Below are 23,599 nucleotides of genomic sequence, written 5' to 3' on the forward strand. Positions count from 1 at the left end.
TTCTCTATACACTGTATGATGTCCCCACAGATCTCTATACACTGTATGATGTCCCCACAGCTCCCTATACACAGTATGATGTCCCCACAGCTCTCTATACACAGTATGATGTCCCCACAGTTCTCTATACACTGTATGATGTCCCCACAACTCTCTATAGACTGTATGATGTCACCACAGCTCTCTATACACTGTATAATGTCCCCACAGCTCTCTTTACACTGTATGATGTCCCCACAGCTCTCTATACACTGTATGATGTCACTACAGCTCTCTATACACTGTATAATGTCCCCACAGCTCTCTTTACACTGTATGATGTCACCACAGCTCTCTATACACTGTATAATGTCCCCACAGCTCTCTATACACTGTATGATGTCCCCACAGCTCTCTATACACTGTATAATGTCTCCACAGCTCTCTATACACTGTATGATGTCCGCACAGCTCTCTATACACTGTATGATGTCCCCACAGCTCTCTATACACTGTATGATGTCTCCACAGCTCCCTATACACTGTATGATGTCACCAAAGCTCTCTATACACTGTATAATGTCCCCACAGCTTTCTATACACTGTATGATGTCTCCACAGCTTTCTATACACTGTATGATGTCTCCACAGCTCTCTATACACTGTATGATGTCTCCACAGCTCTCTATACACTGTATGATGTCCCCACAGCTCCCTATACACTGTATGATGTCCCTACAGCTCTCTATACACTGTATGATGTCACCACAGCTCTCTATACACTGTATGATGTCCCCACAGCTCTCTATACACTGTATGATGTCCCCACAGATCTCTATACACTGTATGATGTCCCCACAGCTCCCTATACACTGTATGATGTCCCCACAGCTCTCTATACAGTGTATAATGTCCTCACAGCTCTCTATACACTGTATGATGTCCCCACAGCTCTCTATACACAGTATGATATCCCCACAGCTCTCTATACACTGTATGATGTCCCCACAGCTCTCTATACACAGTATGATATCCCCACAGCTCTCTATACACTGTATGATGTCACCACAGCTCTCTATACACTGTATGATGTCCCCACAGCTCTCTATACACTGCATAATATCCCCACACCTCTCTATACACTATATGATGTCTCCACAGCTCTCTATACACTGTATGATGTCCCCACAACTCTCTATACACTGCATAATATCCCCACACCTCTCAATACACTATATGATGTCCCCACAGCTCCCTATACACTGTATGATGTCCCCACAGCTCTCTATACAGTGTATAATGTCCCCACTGCTCTCTATACACTGTATGATGTCCCTACTGCTCTCTATACACTGTGTGATGTCCCCACAGCTCTCTATACACAGTATAATGTCCCCACAGCTCCCTATACACTGTATGATGTCACCACATCTCTCTATACACTGTATGATATCCCCACAGCTCTCTATACATAGTATGATGTCCCCACAGCTCTCTATACACTATATGATGTCTCCACAGCTCTCTATACACTGTATGATGTCCCCACAACTCTCTATACACAGTATGATGTCCCCACAGCTCCCTCTACACAGTCAGTATGATGTCCCCACAGCTCTCTATACACAGTATGATGTCTCCACAGCTCTCTATACACAGTATGATGTCCCTAAAGCTCTCTGTACACAGTATGATATCCCCACAGCTCTCTATACACTGTATGATGTCACCACAGCTCTCTATACACTGTATGATGTCCCCACAGATCTCTATACACTGTATGATGTCCCCACATCTCCCTATACACAGTATGATGTCCCCACAGCTCTCTATACACTGTATGATGTCCCCACAGCTCTCTATACACTGTATGATGTCTCCACAGCTCCCTATACACTGTATGATGTCCCCACAGCTCCCTATACACTGTGTAATGTCCCCACAGCTCTCTCGATATTGTATGATGTCTCCACAGCTCTCTATACACTGTATGATGTCCCCACAGCTCTCTATACACTGTATGATGTCCCCACAGCTCCCTATACACAGTATGATGTCCCCACAGCTCTCTATACACAGTATGATGTCCCCACAGTTCTCTATACACTGTATGATGTCCCCACAGCTCTCTATAGACTGTATGATGTCACCACAGCTCTCTATACACTGTATAATGTCCCCACAGCTCTCTATACACTGTATGATGTCCCCACAGCTCTCTATACACTGTATGATGTCCTCACAGCTCTCTATACACTGTATGATGTCCCCACAGCTCCCTATACACTGTATGATGTCACCACAGCTCTCTATACACTGTATGATGTCCCCACAGCTCCCTATACACTGTATGATGTCCCCACAGCTCCCTATACACGTTATGATGTCCCTACAGCTCCCTATACACTGTATGATGTCCCCACAGCTCCCTATACACTGTATGATGTCCCCACAGCTCTCTATACACAGTATGATATCCCCACAGCTCTCTATACACTGTATGATGTCACCACAGCTCTCTATACACTGTATGATGTCCCCACAGCTCTCTATACACTGTATGATGTCCCCACAGCTCTCTATACACTGTATGATGTCCCCACAGCTCTCTATACACTGTATGATGTCCCCACAGCTCTCTATACACAGTATGATGTCCCCACTGCTTCCTAAACACAGTATGATGTCCCTACAGCTCTCTATACACTGTATGATGTCCCCACAGCTCCCTATACACTGTATAATGTCCCCACAGCTCTCTATACACTGTATGATGTCCCCACAGCTCTCTATACACTGTATGATGTCCCCACAGCTTTTTATACACTGTATGATGTCCCCACAGCTCTCTATACACTGTATGATGTCACCACATCTCTCTATACACTGTATGATATCCCCACAGCTCTCTATACATAGTATGATGTCCCCACAGCTCTCTATACACTATATGATGTCTCCACAGCTCTCTATACACTGTATGATGTCCCCACAACTCTCTATACACAGTATGCTGTCCCCACAGCTCCCTTTACACAGTCAGTATGATGTCCCCACAGCTCTCTATACACAGTATGATGTCTCCACAGCTCTCTATACACAGTATGATGTCCCTAAAGCTCTCTGTACACAGTATGATATCCCCACAGCTCTCTATACACTGTATGATGTCCCCACAGCTCTCTATACACTGTATGATGTCCCCACAGCTCTCTATACACAGTATGATGTCCCCACAGCTCTCTATACACAGTATGATGTCACCACAGCTCTCTATACACTGTATGATGTCCCCACAGATCTCTATACACTGTATGATGTCCCCACATCTCCCTATACACAGTATGATGTCCCCACAGCTCTCTATACACTGTATGATGTCCCCACAGCTCCCTATACACTGTATGATGTCCCCACAGCTCCCTATACACTGTGTAATGTCCCCACAGCTCTCTCGATATTGTATGATGTCTCCACAGCTCTCTATACACTGTATGATGTCCCCACAGCTCTCTATACACTGTATGATGTCCCCACAGCTCCCTATACACAGTATGATGTCCCCACAGCTCTCTATACACAGTAGGATGTCCCCACAGTTCTCTATACACTGTATGATGTCCCCACAGCTCTCTATAGACTGTATGATGTCACCACAGCTCTCTATACACTGTATAATGTCCCCACAGCTCTCTATACACTGTATGATGTCCCCACAGCTCTCTATACACTGTATGATGTCCCCACAGCTTTTTATACACTGTATGATGTCCCCACAGCTCTCTATACACTGTATGATGTCCTCACAGCTCTCTATACACTGTATGATGTCCCCACAGCTCCCTATACACTGTATGATGTCACCACAGCTCTCTATACACTGTATGATGTCCCCACAGCTCCCTATACACTGTATGATGTCCCCACAGCTCCCTATACACGTTATGATGTCCCTACAGCTCCCTATACACTGTATGATGTCCCCACAGCTCCCTATACACTGTATGATGTCCCCACAGCTCTCTTTACAGTGTATAATGTCCTCACAGCTCTCTATACACTGTATGATGTCCCCACAGCTCTCTATACACAGTATGATATCCCCACAACTCTCTATACACTGTATGATGTCACCACAGCTCTCTATACACTGTATGATGTCCCCACAGCTCTCTATACACTGTATGATGTCCCCACAGCTCTCTATACACTGTATGATGTCCCCACAGCTCTCTATACACAGTATGATGTCCCCACTGCTTCCTATACACAGTATGATGTCCCTACAGCTCTCTATACACTGTATGATGTCCCCACAGCTCCCTATACACTGTATAATGTCCCCACAGCTCTCTATACACTGTATGATGTCCCCACAGCTCTCTATACACTGTATGATGTCCCCGCAGCTTTTTATACACTGTATGATGTCCCCACAGCTCTCTATACACTGTATGATGTCCCCACAGCTCTCTATACACTGTATGATGTCCCCACAGCTCCCTATACACTGTATGATGTCACCACAGCTCTCTATACACTGTATGATGTATCCACAGCTCTCTATACACAGTACGATGGACCCACACCTCCCCTATACACAGTATGATGGGCCCACAGCTCCCCTATACACTGTATGATGTCCCCACAGCTCCCTATACACTGTATGATGTCCCCACAGCTCCCTATACACTGTATGATGTCCCCACAGCTCTCTATACAGTGTATAATGTCCTCACAGCTCTCTATACACTGTATGATGTCCCCACAGCTCTCTATACACTCTATGATGTCCCCACAGCTCTCTATACACTGTATGATGTCCCCACAGCTCTCTATACACTGTATGATGTCCCCACAGCTCTCTATACACAGTATGATGTCCCCACTGCTTCCTATACACAGTATGATGTCCCTACAGCTCTCTATACACTGTATGATGTCCCCACAGCTCCCTATACACTGTATGATGTCCCCACAGCTCTCTATACACTGTATGATGTCCCCACAGCTCTCTATACACAGCATGTTGTCCCCACAGCTCTCTATACACTGTATGATGTCCCCACAGCTCTCTATACACTGTATGATGTCCCCACAGCTCTCTATACACTGTATGATGTCCCCACAGCTCTCTATACACAGTATGATGTCTCCACAGCTCTCTATACACTGTATGATGTCCCCACAGCTCTCTATACACTGTATGATGTCACCACAGCTCTCTATACACAGTATGATGTCCCCACAGCTCTCTATACACTGTATGATGTCTACACAGCTCTCTATATACTGTATTATGTCCCCACAGCTCTCTATACGCTGTATGATGTCCCCACAGCTCTCTGTACACTGCATGATGTCCCTACAGCTCCCTATACACAGTATGATGTCTCCACAGCTCTCTATACACTGTATGATGTCCCCACAGCTCTCTATACACTGTATGATGTCCCCACAGCTCTCTATACACAGTATGATGTCCCCAGATCTCTCTATACAGAGTATAATATCCCCACAACTCTCTATACACTGTATGATATCCCCACAGCTCTCTATACACAGTATGATGTCCCCACAGCTCTCTATACACAGTATGATGTCCCCACACCTCTCTATACACTGTATGATGTCTCCACAGCTCTCTATACTCTGTATGATGTCCACACAGCTCTCTATACACTGTATGATGTCCCCACAGCTCCGAATACACAGTATGATGTCTCCACAGCTCTCTATACACTGTATCATGTCCCCACAGCTCTCTATACCCAGTATGATGTCCCCACAGCTCTCTATACACAGTATGATGTCCCCACAGCTCTCTATACACTGTATGATGTCCCCACATCTCTATATACACTGTATGATGTCCCCACAGCTCTCTATACACAGTATGATGTCCCCACAGCTCTCTATACACAGTATGATGTCCCCACAGCTCTCTATACACAGTATGATGTCCCCACACCTCTCTATACACTGTATGATGTCTCCACAGCTCTCTATACACAGTATGATGTCCCCACAGCTCCCTATACACAGTATGATGTCTCCACAGCTCTCTATACACAGTATGATGTCTCCACAGCTCTCTATACACTGTATGATGTCCCCACAGCTCTCTATACACTGTATGATGTCCCCACAGCTCTTTATACACTGTATAATATCCCCACAGCTCCCTATACACTGTATGATGTCCCCACAGCTCTCTATACACTGTATGATGTCCCCACAGCTCTTTATACACTGTATAATATCCCCACAGCTCCCTATACACTGTATGATGTCCCCACAGCTCTCTATACACTGTATGATGTCCCCACAGCTCTCTATACACTGTATGATGTCCCCACAGCTCCCTATACACTGTATGATGTCCCCTCAGCTCTCTATACACTGTATGATGTCCCCACAGCTCTCTATACACTGTATGATGTCTCCACAGCTCTCTATACACTGTATGATGTCCCCACAGCTCTCTATACACTGTATGATGTCCCCACAGCTTTCTATACACTGTATGATGTCTCCACAGCTCTCTATACACTGCATGATGTCCCCACAGCTCTCTATACAGAGTATGATGTCCCCACAGCTCTCTATACACTGTATGATGTCCCCACAGCTCTCTATACACTGTATGATGTCCCCACAGCTCTCTATACACTGTATGATGTCCCCACAGCTCTCCATACACTGTATGATGTCCCCACAGCTCTCTATACACTGTATGATGTCCCCACAGCTCTCTATACACTGTATGATGTCCCTACAAATCTCTATACACTGTATGATGTCCCCACAGCTCTCTATACACTGTATGATGTCTCCACAGCTCTCTATACACAGTATGATGTCCCCACAGCTCTTTTTACACTGTATGATCTCTCCACAGCTCTCTATACACTGTATGATATCCCCACATCTCTATATACACTGTATGATGTTTCTGACTCGCCCACCCCAGGGCTGTGGGACACCCGGTGCCGGGCCGGACTAGTCCGGTGGTAGTCAGTGGTGGCTGGGCCCGGCTCCGTGGCCCTGGTGGGTGTCAGTTGAATATGTGGCTTGCTGAATAAAGGTTGTGTTCGTGACGCCACCTGTGGTATGCGGCTATTAAGCCGCCGCTGCTGTGTGAGGCCACCGGGATGATGTGTTGGCAGCAATGGTGGTACTGCTCCCCACAGGTGGAGCAATACCCGGGGCACAGTTGGTGCTTGTGAATGTCTATGCAGCTGAAATAACAGAGACCACTCCAAGGGTGCAGTTCAAGTTCTTTTACTCACAATTCTTGTCAGAGCTCTGTAGGACCCTTGGACTGCTGGGGCCACTGTCAGGGACCTCCGCCGTTTCTGGGTGATTCTGAGAGTGAAAGCCGGTACCCTTCTCTTAGTGTCTCTTTCTTCTGCTGTCTTCCTTAGCCTTGCCTTTGTTAGGGTGGACCTGGCTTGGCCTCCACTGCAGCCTCCAGGCTGGGGGGTCACCTGTCGGCTGATTATCCCTGTTCTGGAAGTCTGCTATGGGTTCTGGCCCTGGGAGTCTACAACCTTCCCTGGGCCTCGGTTTTTACTGTTTGGAGATGATTTTGCACTCCTCCAGTCTCTAGGGACCGTCCCCTGTTGCAGCTTGGTCTCTCCACCGATGTTACTGTGGAACAGGCCACCGTAGCCTACAACTACCCGTGGCGCCTCTAGGACCTCTCCGTGGTACCTCTAGGACTGCTTGTGGTATCTCTAGGACTACCCGTGGCCCTGCGACTCCTTCTGTCTCCTACGTGGTGTCACCTGGACCGCTGGGTCCCAGGATCTTCACCGGGAAGCGTCTCCTTCTGTTTCTCTGCTCCTGTCTGACTTGGAGCTTTCTTTCCTTCTTTCTTTCTTTCTTTCTTTCTTTCTTTCTTTCCTCCTCCTTGCCTGCCTCCAGCAGGCCTTCTCCTCCCTCCTTTATCTTGTTCTGCTTCTCCAACTACATGCTGGCTCTTCACCCTTGCTCTCTTTGAGGTAGACTGGCTTCACTAGACCTTCCTCTCTGTCTCTGCTCTCAGATGGCTCCTCCCACCTCCCCAGTTGCTAAGCTACCACCCTATGGGAGCAGGGATGGGTCTTATGTCTCCTCCCAGCATGCAGCATGGGGGGGTAACTGCCACTTTCCCTGGTCCCAGTATGTACCTAACAATGGGTGTAGTGTGGATTTACCAGGGGACCGGAGTTCACTCTCTTCCTCTCTCAGAATGGGGCATCACACCGCTGGATGGGTTGCAATGACCTGTGGCGACGGAAGCCTCAGGGGCGCCACACTCCCCCACAGCAAATCCCAGCACGTCCTCGGGCTGAAAAACAAAAACATGTGGAAGAACTGCAAAACATTTTTGGTATGCAAAACATAAAACAATAAACATTTCTTCCCTTTATGGGAGGCACAAATTCTTGAACGTTGCAAACTTCTTATAAAGAAAACTATGTGTGCACTTCCAGTTCATTGCACGGTTTGGGCACATCCCCCTTAATTCTGGTAGGGGGCACAACAGGTGCAACTATGTACATTTTCGGCTACAACAAGTCCAGTAGCCCGGCAGTTCGTTTCTTTCAATCAACAATGGGACAAAATCAACCAGCCATTAAGTCCAATGGCCTGGTTACATAAGACACATAAACAACATACCAGCCACTAAGTCCAGTGGCCTGGTACGACATGACACATACACTTCCACCGGGGCCCACATTCCAGTTCCGTGGCCCGGTAACACATAAACATGGGGGGGTGACGTCTTCAAAAAGCATTAGGGGCAGTACAGCAGGATAGGGTGTCATCTTCGAAAAGAATGAGGGGCAAAACACAAGGGACTTCTTCAAAAAGAATGAGGGGCAGACAGGGGCTATATACAGTTCAGCATCTCTTCATCTTTACTCACGAGGGTAGATGCGAGGGTCCCACTCCGGCATTGCTCCTGGCAGCAGGTATGCCGACGAGATCATCGTCTGGGTCCCCTGGACGCTGGTCCCTGACCTTCTGCGCTGTTCTGCAGCCTGGATTGGAGTGGGACTGCTTTCAGGTGTCGCACGGCGTTGCTGCAGAGGGCTGCTTGTCTGCAGGGGGCTGTTGCTGTGGTCTCTAGGGCCCTGCTTTGGCCGGGCTCCCTGCATCACACACGCCATGGAAATTCGGGTCTGCGTTTCTTGCGTGGCTGTTGCAGGACCTCTGCTTAGTTCTGTGGCCTGGGTCTGCCTTGAGGTGGTGCTGCTGCTAGGGGAGATGCTGCGCTCTTGCATTGTGCAGCGCCACTCTGGTTCTTCTGGGGCCGCTTCTTCCCGCAGGATATGTACATGCAGCGCGTACCATCCACGGTCCCCCATCAGCCGTGTATACTCCATCACATCACCCGGCTTGGCATCGCGCCCTGGGTGGCCTCTGGGCAGGTGCTCCTCGATGTCTCTCCGGGCCACAAACACGTCCTTGCCCAGACCGGGCTCCCAGATGAAGCCCCAGCCGCCTTTCTGCCGGAAATCAACCACGGTGCCCCGTCTTACTGGGCACTCGGATCCCTTCAGGGCCTTCCTGACCTCTTCTTTGGAGGCCAGATTAGCGACTTCTTGGGCCCTCCGTTTCTCCTCCCGGAGTTCCCGCTCCCTCTGGTACTCGACCACCAGCCCCCGGCACGTCATCTCGCTGGCCAGGGGAGTTTCCTTGGGGAGCAGCGGCCGCTGCAGTCCCCTGGTTTCTATGGGCGCTGCGTCCCAATTCACTCCCGGGGATGCCATTCCCAGGAGGCTCACAGGGGGACTCGGCAGGGGGCCCACTAGTTGTTCCGGGTCCACCCCTCCCCAGGCTCCGTCTGCGGGGGTCTCAGGCAGGCCTCCGGTGCCCCACCGGGCGTCCTCGGGGTAGGCTGGGAAGGCCAGGGGGTCAGTGAAGGGGCTAAGCGGGGGCGCGTGGCGGGGCCCTGGGTCCGGACTGGACGGGGTTTCTGGTTGCTCACCCTGCTTCCGCTCCGCGGCATCCATCCACCGCTCCAGATCCTCCGCCACCCTCGGCGTTTCTTTCTGCCGGTCCGCTTCCCCTTCCACACTACTCAGCCTCCGGGCTAGGACTCGCATTTCTTCTCTCAGCAGGCCCAGCTCGGGATCCACTCTTCCGGTCCCTGGTGCACCTTGCTGCAGCTCCTCCGCCATGCTACCGACCTGGGGGATGCTGCCTGGAACACTGCTCGAGTGCTCGACCACGCCACTCGGCTGCTCCCTTTCCCTTCTCGGAGGCGGGGCCAGAGGCTGCACTAGCAACTGGCGCCAGACTGGCGCCCAGCCCATCACGGCCGGCACCGCTCCGCTTACTATCAGGTACATTTTCTTTATCTGCTGGTCTGGCATTTAGACTCTTTCTGCCAGCCGGCCAGCTTATCTGGTCGCCATTTCTTCTTCTTCCGCCTTCTCTGGCGGGCACCGCTTCGCGCTCTTTTCTTGGACAAGGGGGCGGGGCTTCTCTTCGCGCCCTTTCTTCTTGCATGCCCCCCTTCTTCCCGCGCTCAGCGACTTCAATGGCGGCAGTCTCTCAGTACAACACAGGCTTTTTTTTCACGATTCTTCAGGCGCACAGTACCCGGTGTGACCGGGCACGAAATCCTGTTCGTGACGCCAAAGTTGACTCGCCCACCCCAGGGCTGTGGGACACCCGGTGCCGGGCCGGACTAGTCCGGTGGTAGTCAGTGGTGGCTGGGCCCGGCTCCGTGGCCCTGGTGGGTGTCAGTTGAATATGTGGCTTGCTGAATAAAGGTTGTGTTCGTGACGCCACCTGTGGTATGCGGCTATTAAGCCGCCGCTACTGTGTGAGGCCACCGGGATGATGTGTTGGCAGCAATGGTGGTACTGCTCCCCACAGGTGGAGCAATGCCCGGGGCACAGTTGGTGCTTGTGAATGTCTATGCAGCTGAAATAACAGAGACCACTCCAAGGGTGCAGTTCAAGTTCTTTTACTCACAATTCTTGTCAGAGCTCTGTAGGACCCTTGGACTGCTGGGACCACTGTTAGGGACCTCCGCCGTTTCTGGGTGGTTCTGAGAGTGAAAGCCGGTGCCCTTCTCTTAGTGTCTCTTTCTTCTGCTGTCTTCCTTAGCCTTGCCTTTGTTAGGATGGACCTGGCTTGGCCTCCACTACAGCCTCCAGGCTGGGGGGTCACCTGTCGGCTGATTGCCCCTTTTCTGGAAGTCTGCTATGGGTTCTGGCCCTGGGAGTCTACAACCTTCCCTGGGCCTCGGTTTTTACTGTTTGGAGATGATTTTGCACTCCTCCAGTCTCTAGGGACCGTCCCCTGTTGCAGCTTAATCCCTCCACCGATGTTACTGTGGAACAGGCCACCGCAGCCTACAACTACCCGTGGCGCCTCTAGGACCTCTCCGTGGTACCTCTAGGACTGCTCGTGGTACCTCTAGGACTACCCGTGGCCCTGCGACTCCTTCTGTCTCCTACGTGGTGTCACCTGGACCTCTGGGTCCCAGGATCTTCACCAGGAAGCGTCTCCTTCTGTTTCTCTGCTCCTGTCTGACTTGGAGCTTTCTTTCCTTCTTTCTTTCTTTCTTTCGTTTCTCCTCCTTGCCTGCCTCCAGCAGGCCTCCTCCTCCCTCCTTTCTCTTGTTCTGCTTCTCCAACTACATGCTGGCTCTTCACCCTTGCTCTCCCTGAGGTAGACTGACTTCACTAGACCTTCCTATCTGTGTCTGCTCTCAGATGGCTCCTCCCACCTCCCCAGTTGCTAAGCTACCACCCTATGGGAGCAGGGATGGGTCTTATGTCTCCTCCCAGCATGCAGCATGGGGGGGTAACTGCCACTTTCCCTGGTCCCAGTATGTACCTAACAATGGGTGTAGTGTGGATTTACCAGGGGACCGGAGTTCACTCTCTTCCTCTCCCAGAATGGGCATCACACCGCTGGATGGAGTGCAATGACCTGTGGCGACGGAAGCCTCAGGGGCGCCACATTTCCACAGCTCTCTATACACTGTATGATGTCACCACAGCTCTCTATACACTGTATGATGTCTCCACAGCTCTCTATACACTGTATAATGTCTCCACAGCTCTCTATACACTGTATAATGTCTCCACAGCTCTCTATACACAGTATAATGTCTCCACAGCTCTCTATACACTGTATGATGTCCCCACAGCTCTCTATACACTGTATGATGTCTCCACAGCTCTCTATACACTGTATGATGTCCCCACAGCTCTCTGTACACTGTATGATGTCCCCACAGCTCTCTATACACAGTATGATGTCCCCACAGCTCTCTATACAGAGTATAATATCCCCACAGCTCTCTATACACTGTATGATATCCTCACAGCTCTCTATACACAGTATGATGTCCCCACAGCTCTCTATACACAGTATGATGTCCCCACAGCTCTCTATACACAGTATGATGTCCCCACACCTCTCTATACACTGTATGATGTCCCCACAGCTCTCTATACACTGTATGATGTCTCCACAGCTCTCTATACACAGTATGATGTCCCCACAGCTCTCTATACACTGCATGATGTCCCCACAGCTCTCTATACACTGTATGATATCCCCACATCTCTATATACACTGTATGATGTTTCCACAGCTCTCTATACACTGTATGATGTCACCACAGCTCTCTATACTCTGTATGATGTCCCCACAGCTCTCTATACACAGTATGATGTCCCTACAGCTCTCTATACACAGTATGATGTCCCCACACCTCTCTATACACTGTATGATATCTCCATAGCTCTCTATACACAGTATGATGTCCGCACAGCTCCCTATACACTGTATGATGTCCCCACAGCTCCCTATACACTGTATGATATCCCCACAGCTCTCTATACACAGTATGATGTCCCCACACCTCTCTATACACTGTATGATGTCTCCACAGCTCTCTATACACAGTATGATGTCCCCACAGCTCTCTATACACTGCATGATGTCCTCACAGCTCTCTATACAGAGTATGATGTCCCCACAGCTCTCTATACACTGTATGATGTCCCCACAGCTCTCTATACACTGTATGATGTCCCCACAGCTCTCTATACACTGTATGATGTCTCCACAGCTCTCTATACACTGCATGATGTCCCCACAGCTCTCTATACAGAGTATGATGTCCCCACAGCTCTCTATACACAGTATGATGTCCCCACAGCTCTCTATACACTGTATGATGTCCCCACAGCTCTCTATACACTGTATGATGTCTCCACAGCTCTCTATACACTGTATGATGTCCCTACAGATCTCTATACACTGTATGATGTCCCCACAGCTCTTTTTACACTGTATGATGTCTCCACAGCTCCCTATACACTGTATGATATCCCCACAGCTCTCTATACACAGTATGATGTCTCCACAGCTCTCTATACACTGTATGATGTCCCCACAGCTCCCTATACAGAGTATAATGTCTCCACAGCTCTCTATACACTGTATGATGTCCCCACAGCTCCCTATACAGAGTATAATGTCTCCACAGCCCTCTATACACTGTATGATGTCCCCACAGCTCCCTATACACTGTATGATGTCACCACAGCTCCCTATACAGAGTATAATGTCTCCACAGCTCTCTATACACTGTATGATGTCTCCACAGCTCTCTATACACAGTATAATGTCCCCACAGCTCTCTATACACAGTATGATGTCTCCACAGCTCTCTATACACTGTATGATGTCTCCACAGCTCTCTATACACTGTATGATGTCCCCACAGCTCCCTATACACTGTATGATGTCCCCACAGCCCTCTATACACTGTATGATGTCCCCACAGCTCCCTATACACAGTATGATGTCTCCACAGCTCTCTATACACTGTATGATGTCCCCACAGCTCTCTGTACACTGTATGATGTCCCCACAGCTCTCTATACACAGTATGATGTCCCCACAGCTCTCTATACACTGTATGATGTCCCCACAGCTCTTTTTACACAGTATGATGTCTCCACAGCTCTCTATACACTGTATGATGTCTCCATCCAGGGCCCCACCATATCCTAAGTTGTTTCTTCAATAAATATTTAAGAGAGACATCCAGGATTACCAACTCAAAAGAGTATACAGATGGCAGGGGACAACGCAGAAGAAGGGGTCTTCTAGACGACCTATAGCTTCCACCTCCATCTCCTCTACTGAAGATGATTCGGAACCCTATAATTTGAGGAGTAATGTGAATGATCGGATTGGCAAACGGAAATATGTTGGTAAGAATGTTGCACATTAAAAACTCCTTACCTTCCGGATACTCCTAAGTTGAAGGTAATTAACCTATTTGATATACCTCTTACTACTGATCAAGTAGATGTCTTGAGTCTAGGTCTGAGTTTTTCTCCCACTTGTTCATTTGATCCCTTTACAGCAATAAAGGACTTACATCTTTTTGCTCGCAAACTTGTCTTAAAGAAAATTCACGAAAAATCAGATGGCTGGTCTAGTGAAGAACTACAGGCAATTGAAATTCTTAAAGAATTGAGTGGTGAACAAGATGCCCCTTCTGAATGTGGTAAGTTTATGGTTCCGAAACCAAAAAAATTTCCCCCTCTTGCCATGTACCCTGACATTGATGTATTTGTGCGCCTTGTCTCTGAAAAACTTGGCAGAATCTCTACAAGGGTACAAAAAGATAACCTCTCAATATCTCAGAGAAGGGCCCTACAGGATCTCAAAAGACTTAGGGACGTAGTCATCAAACCCGCCAACAAAGGGGGTAATGTTGTTGTATGGCCTTCAGCGATGTATGAGAAGGAAGCGTTTAGGCAGTTGAATGACAGCACTTGCTATAAGAGACTTACTTTTAATCCTACGTCTTTCTTCCATACACAGTTATCTGCCATTTTGGAAGAAGCCTGTGAGAATGGCATTATCAACAAAGAAATGAAAGAGGGTCTGATTCCTAAGTCTCCTCGAACGGCTTGCTTGTATCTATTACCTAAAGTCCATAAGGACGCGGTGTCACCTTCTGGATGTCCAATTGTATCCGGAAATGGGAGTTTATGCGAAATTGTAGGTAGGTACATAGATTTTCATCTCAAACCCATTGTGGAAAATTTACCATCTTTCTTAAAAGATACCAATGATTTCCTCAGAAAAATTGAGAATATTCAAATGGATGCTGATATGGTTGGTGACTTGTGACATTGAGTCATTATATACGTCCATACGCCATCAGGATGGGATGAGAGCTGTGGAAACCTTCCTCAATATGACCATGATGGATCAGGGGGATATACATTTTCTTCTCTCCCTTATTGATTTTGCCCTTACCCATAACTACTTCCTGTTCAAGGGCGCCCTCTACCTGCAGCTCCAGGGCACTGCAATGGGGGCGAATTTTGCACCCTCTTATGCAAATTTGTTCCTGGGGCTGTGGGAAAGGGACGTCTTCTTTTCACCTGACTTTTCTGAATATGTTGAACAGGTTCTTGTTTGGACACGCTATATTGATGATGTTTTTATAATCTGGCAGGGTTCTGAAGGAGATCTGGTGATGTTCTTGCAGAAGCTCAACTCGAACTCCATTAACATCAAGGTAACACACAAATATAGTCAATCTAGCATTGAATTCCTTGATGTTCTTGTTTCTAAGGATGTTGAAGGCTTTTTGCAGTCTGAGGTCTTTCGTAAACCCTCGTCTGTTAATGCACTTTTGCATGCCACTTCGTCACATGCTTATCCCCTCATTTCTGGTATTCCTACAGGCCAGTTCCTGAGGACTCGACGAATTTGTTCGTCTGATGAGACTTTTTCCAAGCAAGCAGAGGATTTGAGTAATTGTTTTAGGAATCGTGGCTATTCAAATAGGAGTATCAAGAAAGGCTTTTTGAGAGCCAAGAGCACTAAGAGAGAAGCTTTGTTACATTCATGCAGGCAAAAGCAAAACGACCAGCAGGTAAGATTCATCTCTACTTATAGTAATAGATGGCAAGAAGTTAAAGCAGTCTTGGAGAAATTTTGGCCCATTCTCTGGTCTGATTCTACCTTGTCTAAATATCTTTCACCAACTCCTGCCATTACCTATAGGAGATCTCCTAATTTGAAAGATCTCCTCACACACAGTTGTTATGAAGGTCCTCAGACTAATTTCTTTGGAACAACTGGACCCAAATGGGGTTTTTACCCATGTCGCAGCTGTATTGCATGCCCTAATATGGTCAGAGCCTTGAATTTTAAATCTAGTGATGGCAATCGTGAATTTCGGATTACCCAGCATATAACTTGTAACACGACGCATGTAGTATACTATGCAATATGCCCATGCAACTTGATATATGTTGGTCTTACATCCAGACCATTAAAAACGCGTATTAGAGAACATGTACGCGATATTGAAAAGGCAGCTACAATCCAGGACATCTCTACGTTGAAACCTATTCCACGACATTTTAAGTCTAAACATGGCTGCGATAGTAGCAGCCTGCGGGCTTTCGGCATTGACATGGTGATTCTGGATAATAGAGGAGGTGATTTTAAAAAGCGGCTTGCTCAACTGGAAACCCGCTGGATCTCCAAGATTGGTTGTGTTCGCCCATTGGGTCTTAATGATGTTATGAGCTTTGTCCCGTTCCTATAATTTTATTTCGCGTTTTTTAGTATATGCTTGTTGGTATATTTTAATATTTTATGTATGTTTTTGCAATAAATATGTTTTTAACTTTTCCTCTGTCTCTGTTTGTTTTTTAGTTGTTACCTCCGCTGGCATCTTTTGAGTGGATCTACAAAACAACACCTATGCACATTGCACTTTTGCATCTGCATTGTATTTTAATATACTGTTAAAATTATTGGCGCACTTTGTTATCTTCTGCATTTTACAAGTAATTTTATGCACCTTTTCCCTATTCATATCTATTTTACCATCCCTCCTTTATATTTATATATTTTTCTATAAAATATCTATATATATATATATACACATCCCTACATTCACATATCTTTCATACCTTTACTTTCCTCATCTGTAGGCATTTCATACACATTCTATGTTTTCACACCACTTCCTTTATTATAAAATATTATAACCATTATGTTTTATCATATTTATACTTATTGTAGGTATTTCTCTTCACTTTTCCCTTTTTGTCCACTACTTAATGTACTATTATCCCCCCTTTTCATTTTTTATTTTTTATTTTTTATTGTCTCTACCCCCTTTTCCCGAACACCCTGCACTTTATGCACCTTTTTGCATCTTGTGTCAGCATGGATGGTGCTTATATGTGTGCCACTGACACGTTGTTGTTTTGATTCCCATAGCTACGCTAAGCTATCTCCCAGCGCTGTGTGGAGCGCTCCTTATCTCCGCCCACCTCCCGCGCATCGGGGCGACGTGTCTTTGCATCTCGCTGCGCTCCTCCCATGTCATGACGCGTCTGACGTGGGCGGACCGCAGTGACGTCAGATGCCAAGCCCCATGTGCGCGATGGTGGAGCTGAGATGGAGCGCCGCTGTTACACATCACTTTGGTGAGCAGGGGTATATATACCTGGGCATTTACTGCCATTAACACCCCCTTGGAAGAAGCTTTTGCGAAACACGTGTTGGGGTATCCTGTTACCCTCAGGTTGCTATTTGCCTTTATTTTGTGTCTTTATCCAGCGTCTTTATTATCTCCATGGCTGGTTTCTATGGCCTTTGGCTATATCCTATAGGATTACCATCCTGTGGATATTATAGGCATTTATCCTTGCCTGCCGTCTGAATACTCTTTGCTATTGTCTTGGCATCCCTAATGCATTTGGTGTTGGGAATTAGGCTCTTATAATACTAGTCCTGTTTTGCTACTATTGATTAATACATTTCTTTTGCCTTCATTACAACCCTTCTCTTGGGGTTTATTCCAACTTTACTTATGTCCAGTATCTTACTTCCTATATCACGAGTATCCACTATTTTATCTTAGGCCTTACTACTATGCTATGAGCACTTGTTGCCATTCAGTGAAAAACAACGGGCTTCTTTTTGTCTTTGAACTTTTTCCCATAGTATCATATGGTATCTATATGGTTTGTATTCACCTATCAATTTTTGTGGATATCTTTACCTATTTCAGGCTTTTCTAGTATGCTATGAGCACTTGTTGCCATCTAGTGGATACAATGAGCTTCTGCTTTTGAATCTCTCTTTCTCATTGGGATAGTATTATATGGCATTTATGCGTGTTGCATCTCATTACTTTTTTTGACACATTTCTATTGTGCATCTTTGCCACTTATAGTGTAAAAAAAATATTATTGATTACCTGAGGGTATTCGATTGTGACCTCACTTTTTGTCCTTTTATATGTTTGTATTTTTAATCATTATCTAATAAAAATATGTTTTTATTATTTGGCTTATTCACTCATTGTTCAGTATAGGTTTTGTTGCTGAGCGAGTGGAGCCATTGTTTATATGTAAACCTTGGTCAAAAATGGGTTTTTCTTATCTTTAAATTAGAAGTTAATTATTTGTTTGAATTTCACATTACTTTCTGTGGCGACAAAACATTGTCTTGCAAAAATCTGACCTTTCTGTGTTCTTTTAATGATCAATATTTCAGATTTGCAGCAACTTTATTTTTATAACCTAAACCAAATTTGGGAGGGTTTCAGCTTTCAAAAGAGTAATTTATAAAACTAATGGATGAATTTAAAGTCAGGTTATAAGCTTTTATTTACATAACATGGATAAGCGACAGAACTTCTGTCAGGGAATGTAAGGGCAGCACATAGAAAAAAAAATAATTTGGAAAGGCACAATGCTTTCAGGACAAAGTGACATTTTTATTGGTACCGTTTTTTTTTCTATACACCTGTGGATCACTGGTTTTGAATATTTTTCATTTGTTTATTATAACAAATGTGCACTTTTTTGTGTGTATATATATATATATATATATGTATATATATATATATATATATATATATACAGTCATATGAAAAAGTTTGTGCACCCCTATTAATGTTAACCTTTTTTCTTTATAACAATTTGGTTTTTGCTATTTCAGCTTCATATATCTAATAACTGATGGACTGAGTAATATTTCTGGATTGAAATGAGGTTTATTGCACTAACAGAAAATGTGCAATCCGCATTTAAACAAAATTTGACCGCTGCAAAAGTATGGGCACCTCAACATAAAAGTGACATTAATATTTTGTAGATCCTCCTTTTGCAGAAATCACAGCCTCTAGTCGCTTCCTGTAGCTGTTAATGAGTTCCTGGATCCTGGATGAAGGTAGATTTGACTATTCCTGTTTCCAAAACAATTCCAGTTCAGGTAAGTTTGATGGTTGCAGAGCATGGACAGCCGCTTCACATCATCCCACAGATTTTCAATGATATTCAGGTCTGGGGACTGGGATGGCCATTCCAGAACATTGTAATTGTTCCTCTACATGAATGCCTGAGTAGATTTGGAGCAGTGTTTTGGATCATTGTCTTGCTGAAATATTCATCCCCTGCGTAACTTCAACTTCGTCACTGATTCTTGCACATTATTGTCAAGAATCTGCTGATACTGAGTTGTATCCATGCGACCCTCAAATTTAACAAGATTCCCGGTGCTGGCATTGGCCACACAGCCCCAAAGCATGATGGAACCTCCACCAAATTTTACTGTGGGAAGCAAGTGCTTTTCTTGGAATGCCGTGTTTTTTTGCCTCCATGCATAACGCCTTTTTGTATGACCAAACAACTCAATCTTTGTTTCATCAGTCCACAGGACCTTCTTCCAAAATGTAACTGGCTTGTCCAAATGTGCTTTTGCATACCTCAGGCGACTCTGTTTGTGGCGTGCTTGCAGAAACGGCTTCTTTCGCATCACTCTCCCATACAGCTTCTCCTTGTGCAACGTGCGCTGTATTGTTGACCGATGCACATTGACACCATCTGCAGCAAGATGATGCTGCAGGTCTTTGGAGGTGGACTGTGGATTGTCCTTGACTGTTCTCACCATTCTTCTTCTCTGCCTTTCTGATATTTTTCTTGGCCACATCTGGGCTTAACAAGAACTGTACCTGTGTTCTTCCATTTCCTTACTATGTTCCTCACAGTGGAAACTGACAGTTTAAATCTCTGAGACAATTTTTTGTACCTTCCCCTGAACAACTATGTTGAATAATCTTTATTTTCAGATCATTTGAGAGTTGTTTTGAGGAGCCCATGATGCCACTCTTCATAGGAGATTCAAATAGGAGAACAACTTGCAAGTGGCCACCTTAAATACCTTTTCTCATGATTGGATACACCTGCCTATGAAGTTCAAAGCTCAATGAGGTTACAAAACCAATTTAGTGCTTTAGTAAGTCAGTAAAAAGTAGTTAGGAGTGTTCAAATCAAGAAATTGATAAGGGTGCCCATACTTTTGCACCGGTCAAATTTTGTTTAAATGCGGATTGCACATTTTCTGTTAGTACAATAAACCTCATTTCAATCCAGAAATATTCCTCAGTCCATCAGTTACTAGATATATGACACTGAAATAGCAAAAACCCAAATTGTTATAAAGAAAAAAGGGTAACATTAATAGGGGTGCCCAAACTTTTTCATATGACTGTATATATATATAATGTATGTGTGTGTATACAGTACAGACTAAAAGCTTGGACACACCTTCTCATTCAAAGAGCTTTATTTTCAGAACTGTGAAAATTGTAGAGTCACATTGAAGGCATCAAAACTATCAATTAAAACATGTGGAATGAAATACTTAACAAAAAAGTGTGAAACAACTGAAAATATGTCTTATATTCTAGGTTCTTCACAGTAGCCGCCTTTTGCTGTGATTACTGCTTTGCACACTCTTGGCATTCTCTTGATGAGCTTCAGTCACCGGAAATGGTCTTCCAACAGTCTTGAAGGAGTTACCAGAGATGATTAGCACTTGTTGGCCCTTTTGCCTTCACTCTGCGGTCCAGCTCACCCCAAACCATCTTGATTGGGTTCAGGTCTGGTGACTGTGGAGGCCAGGTCATCTGGCGTAGCACCCCATCACTCTCCTTCTTAGTCAAATAGCTATTACACAGCATGGAGGTGTGTTTGGGGTCATTGTCCTGTTGAAAAATAAATGATGGTCCAACTAAACGCAAACCGGATGGAATAGCATGCCGCTGCAAGATGCTGTGGTAGCCATGCTGGTTCAGTATGCCTTCAATTTTGAATAAATCCCCAACAGTGTCACCAGCAAAGCACCCCCACACCATCACACCTCCTCCACCATGCTTCACGGTGGGAACCAGCCATGTAGAGTCCATCCGTTCACCTTTTCTACAAAGATACGGTGGTTGGATCCAAAGATCTCAAATTTGGACTCATCAGACGAAAGCACAGATTTCCACTGGTCTAATGTCCATTCCTTGTGTTCTTTACCCAAACAAGTCTCTTCTGCTTGTTGCCTGTCCTTAGCAGTGGTTTCCTAGCAGCTATTTTACCATGAAGGCTGCTGCACAAAGTCTCCTCCTAATAGATGTTCTAGAGATGAGAAGGTGTGTCCAAACTTTTGGTCTGTACTGTATATGTGTGTGTGTGTGTGTGTATGTATATATATATATATATATATATATATATATATATATATATATATATATATAAAAAACTGTATATACAATATTTTTGCTGGTAAAAAAATAAATTCATGCTTTATTTTGATATTTTTTTTTACATGTCATCCCCTTTTTGTAACTAATACAGTCTTACAATTAGCACCATATAGTAATTTTGGCCAACATTTTGTAGTAATGTTTCCATCCTGTTCACCTTCTTGTAGCAATATGCACCATGCTGCTCCCCATTTTGTAGTAATGTGCCAATCCTGGTCCACATCCTGTAATAATGTTCCCATACTGGTCCTCATCCTCTAGTAATGTGCCCATCCTGGTCTCCATCTTGTAGTAATGTTCCCCATCCTTGTCCCCATCTTCTAGTAATGTACTCATCCTGTGCTAATGTGCCCATCCTTGTCCCCATCCTGTAGTATTGTGCTCATCCTTGTCCCCATCTTGTAGTAATGTTCCCATCCTAGTCCTCATCTTGTAGAAATGTGCCCCATCTTTGTCCCCATCCTGTAGTATTGTTCTCATTCTTGTCCCCATCCTGTGGTAATGTGCCCCATCCTTGTCCCCATCTTGTAGTAATGTGCCCCATCCTTGTCCTCTCCTGTAGTAAGGTCCCCATCCTGCTCCACATCATGTAGTAATGTGCCCCATCCTGGTCCTCATCCTGTAGTAATGTCCCCATCCTTGTCCCCATCTCCTAGTAATGTGCCTATCCTGTGGTAATGTGCCCCATCCTTGTCCACATCCTGTAGTATATGTGCCCATCCTTGTCCCCTTCTTGTAGTAATGTGCCCATGCTGTAGTAATGTACCCATCCTTGTCCCCAACATGAAGTAATATTCCCATCCTGATCCCCATCCTGTAGTAATGTCCTCATCCTTGTCCTCCTCCTGTAGTAAAGTCCTCATCCTCATCCACATCCGGTAGTAATGTGCCCATCCTTGTCCCCATTTTGTAGCAATGTGCCCCATCCTTGTCCCCATCCTGTGGTAATGTGCCCCATCCTTGTCCCGATCTTGTAGTAATGTGCCCATCCTTGTCTCCATCATGTAGTATATGTGCCCGTCCTTGTCCCCATCCTGTAGTATATGTGCCCGTCCTTGTCCCCATCCTGTAGTATATGTGCCCGTCCTTGTCCCCATCCTGTAGTATATGTGCCCATCCTTGTCCCCATCCTGTAGTATATGTGTCCATCCTTGTTCCCTTCTGGTAGTAATGTGCCCATCCTTGTTCCCATCCTGAAGTAATATGCCCATCCTGTAGTAATATGCCCATCCTGGTCCCCATCCTGTAGTAATGTGCCCATCCTGGTCTTCATCCTGTAGTAATGTGCCCATACTGAAGTAATGTGCCTCATCTTTGTGCCCATCCTGTAGTAATATTCCCATCCTGTGGTAATGTGTCCATCCTTGTCTCCATTCTGTAGCAATGTGCCCATGCAGGTCCACTTCTTGTAGTAATGTCCCCTTTCTTACAATACGAGGACCAGTAATGTCCCATCCTTGTCCCCTATTGTGCCATTCTACACACACACAACCTGCCCTGTGCAGCCTCAGCGGGTAACACATGCACACACACCAAAACATTATTCTGACCAACCCTCTGTTCCCTCGGTGTCCTCTTTCCTGCTTCTTGTGGCCCACAGGCACATGGACCCGGTAACTATCGCAGCCACTGTAAGCACTTCATCTGAAATTCAGATGAACGTTTTGCCAGTGTTGTGCAGATTCAAGTTCTCTGCACAATCATTCCAATTGCAGCAGCTGGCCAATCAGAGGCAAGCAACTGAGGACATACACGTCAGTTGCTTGCCTCTGATTGGCCAGCAGTTGCCATTGAGTTGTGTAGAGAGAGGTTGACTCTGCACAGCATCGGCAAAATGTTAATCTGAAATAAACTGCTGACAGCAGCGGCCCCTGCACTGGCCGCGATCATTATCGGGTCCACAGGGTTGACTAATCTCTCATCCCATCTGCTCCCTACCTTGGGCCAACTACAGGGTCAGTCATGGTCCGGTATCCAGCTCGGAGCATAGTTGCAGAACCT

Source organism: Anomaloglossus baeobatrachus, chromosome 5 (genome assembly GCF_048569485.1).
Source record: "Anomaloglossus baeobatrachus isolate aAnoBae1 chromosome 5, aAnoBae1.hap1, whole genome shotgun sequence".
Taxonomy (NCBI): Eukaryota; Metazoa; Chordata; class Amphibia; order Anura; family Aromobatidae; genus Anomaloglossus; species Anomaloglossus baeobatrachus.